The sequence below is a fragment of the Pinus tabuliformis genome, chromosome X (genome assembly GCF_031772625.1).
Source record: "Pinus tabuliformis cultivar Carrire ecotype Pingquan chromosome X, CPIR1, whole genome shotgun sequence".
Taxonomy (NCBI): domain Eukaryota; kingdom Viridiplantae; phylum Streptophyta; class Pinopsida; order Pinales; family Pinaceae; genus Pinus; species Pinus tabuliformis.
In genome coordinates, this window is record NC_142308.1 from 200,972,827 (window position 1) to 200,976,162 (window position 3,336).

A 3,336-nucleotide genomic window follows, 5' to 3' on the forward strand; every position below is an offset into this window, starting at 1 on the left:
CTATATATACCAATCTGTGATTTTCACATTTCATCAACTCAGAAGCTCACATTTTTCAGAGAATATTTTCGGTGTCACTACAAGAGCTCAAATGATCTCGATCCTGTCACAGAAGGTGGGATATTTGAGATTATTTCAGATTATAGGAATTTCTTTTCAGTACTATTACACAGTGAGAAAGTTCATATTACTTGTGAGACGAAGGTTGGATATCACAGTAAGGGAGTAACATTGTTTTGGTACCACAACAGTGAGAAGGGTCAACATTAAGGATATAACTATAGTGATAATGATTCAGTCTAATGTTAAGGGTATAACAATTATCATAAGGGTTCAGTACTACAACAATGAATATCTTGGTGAAATCTCTGTTCCAATGTAGTTACAGTTAAGGGTGAGAAGGATTTGGTATCTTCATAGTAAGAAGTGTTGATATCTTGGTTTGAACTCAGTGGCAAGTATTCGATGAAAACTCAATGACAGGAATCCAGTGACATGGATGAAAACCATTTAAAAGAAGCATGACTTATTGGAGGTAGTATCAAGTATAGTTCGTAAGGGTCATGGTAGTCTGACCTTGAATCTATTGAAGGAACAATTTTGACGAGGTTTTCCCCTCGACCATTTTTACCTCATAGCATGTCTATATCTTGTGTTCTCTTCTATTTTTTGTTTGACATTAATATTGATGATAAGAAAAGATAATTAAGAGATCTAATACTAATAATGAAAACATCACAAGTTAATGTCATAATAATGGAAATTAATTAACTGCCAACTCCTTGGATTTCCCAACAACTTCTACTAGTACAACTTCTAACTTCCACCTTCTAGTTTGGATATTCCATATGGGAAGCAAGGACGACTGAGGGAGGATATTAGAGGGATGCCTTGAGGGTTGACATTTTTGTTGAGAATATTAGGCACATCCTTATATAGGTACAAGGGACACTATAGAAGACATAGGAAGGATATAAGGGCATGCATGATGAGGAAAAAATAGAGAATTCATTGAAGGTGGGAAAAGATAATTGTTATAATTGAATAAGGAGAGGGTATAGGGTCCTAGTACAAAAATCAAGGTTCAATGGTATGGTACCTTTGAGATACTAGAAAAAGAGAGAGATAACACATATAGAATTGGCATACCCCAATACATGCACATTTATTCAGTTTTAAATGTAGAGAATCTAAAAATATATGGGCCTTCCATGCTAGATAAAGAAGAGGAATAGGTCCTACCTTCGGTAGAGGATTTGGCACTATATGCTTAGGTAGCATTGACAAAGGATATCATTTTGCATAAGAGTTCTAGAACTACAAGACATGGGAAGTGGTGGGATCTAGTATTGTAGCAATAATGCTACAACTCCTGGAGCTTCCTTCTCTAATTTTATCAACCCGGTAGTTCGTAACAAACTTGGAAGTGACGGTGCTATATGCACAAGTACTAGCTCTTGTCACAGTTGTCACTTAGTCAGCTAGCACAAGTCCGCTAGGGCTCAAGCCAACTTCTATGAGTTCTCAGAAGAAGCTTTTTAACCGATGAATGAAAGCCATCTCAAAGGAAATTAACCTACTGCAGGAAGAAACTGAAAGCCAACAAGAAATGAAAACCCTAGCAAACCCTAATTCTACCCGCTAGTCCTACTGATGCAAAGGTGGGAATGAAAACTACTGAAAGAGGTGCCATTACTTCTAGGAAGGTGAGATGCATGTGTCTAGACTACTTTGATCTAAATAAAGCATATTTTTGTATTTTTGTTCAAGTTGTTGGAATTATTATGTGTGTGCTTCTATCTGGGTCTTTGACTGTGCAGGGATAGATCAAGGAGGGAAATGCTTGGAAGAGGTCAGGAAGGCTCAGAGAGGGTCTAAGGGATCCCTAGCATCCTTTCAGAGAAGTTCATAAAGTTCAGATGCTTGGCAACCGTGTTTACAAGCTTCTACAGGAAGTCTACAGGGGTTCTACAGGATGTTCAAAATTTCTACAGGAAGTCTGCTAATTCCTACAGGATGTTCTGCAATAGGATTTTTGGGTCATGGATGAGTGGAAGAGGCTATATGGATGGACAGGGAGGTAGGAGGGGAGCTTGTGATGGCCTATGGACAGAGAGATGAGATGAAGAGGGGGTGTGCAAAGCTGGTTGGTCTGGAGGAGGTTAGAGGAAATGGAAGGCCGAAAATGGAGAATCACTTGGGTGATAGAAGAGTTTAGGAGGTAAGTGGTCTAACTGAGGGAAGAGTGGATGGCTTAGGCATGACTTAGAAGGATACGAGAGTGAGAGAGAGGTACTGCACAGTGTAAATGAAACAAATCATCCGTGTCTTGCACAAAACCGAGATTTCATCAACCTATTCTAACTGTTTTCATAAAACTACAGAACAGCAGCGTGATTTTGTAAGGAAACTCTTGCATGGTATTGAAACAACGATTCATTCCACAAGATCTGAACGCATGGATGCTGCTACAACTGAGAACATTGCATCAAAACTTGCATGAACATGTGAAACAGTGTTTTTGGTGGGTGGCACGGGCTGCAATCCCAATCTCTAAACAGAGGTGGAAGTGAGTGTGCAATCAACCCTTTTTGGAGCTCTGATTAACTCTAATCTCCTTACTCTAATCTAAGCTACTGAAAGCAACTTTGTTCACAAAACTAACCTACTTAATCACACCAAGAAGTTCAACTCAGCAAACTGTGTTTCCAAATGCATGTAAAGGGAAAGAAATACAATGCTGAAAGGAAAATAACAATACAAAGAAAGGAGGTCTATTTCTCTCAGTTTGGGCCCAACCCCGAGAGCTATAGCTCCTCTAAGAACTCAGAACTGAACTCAAATCTGCCTGCCTTTTATTAAACGATGATAGTCATAAGTCAAATAACATGCCAAAAATAGCTTACAAAGAGCAAAACAGAGCTATCAGCTCGTAATCCAGAATAAACAACAAATGTTCAAAAGTTCCCATCGAAGTCTACAGCCTCATCATTTATACATTACAAGGGCCAAGCTGGCCTCCTAAATTAGTGGGGTTTGGCTGTCCAAACTAAGAGTAATCTGTTGTTTCCTTTCAATCTGTTTGGCTGCCTTCTTGCTCGGTGGTGGTTGGAGCTCGGAGTTGGGGTGGAGATCACAAGGAAGGCCATTCAATGCTGTGGACAACCTTCCTACAAAACTGCAATCCCATCTTGGCTGTCTCCTAGCCTTCATATGCGTGGTTTTGCTCCATTAAATTTCAAAAAACCTGAAATAAACATGTGTTAGCCACCTAGGAATAGTGAATGCCCTCCTTCGTACAAATAACATGAATATACTAAAAAATGATGCATAAGT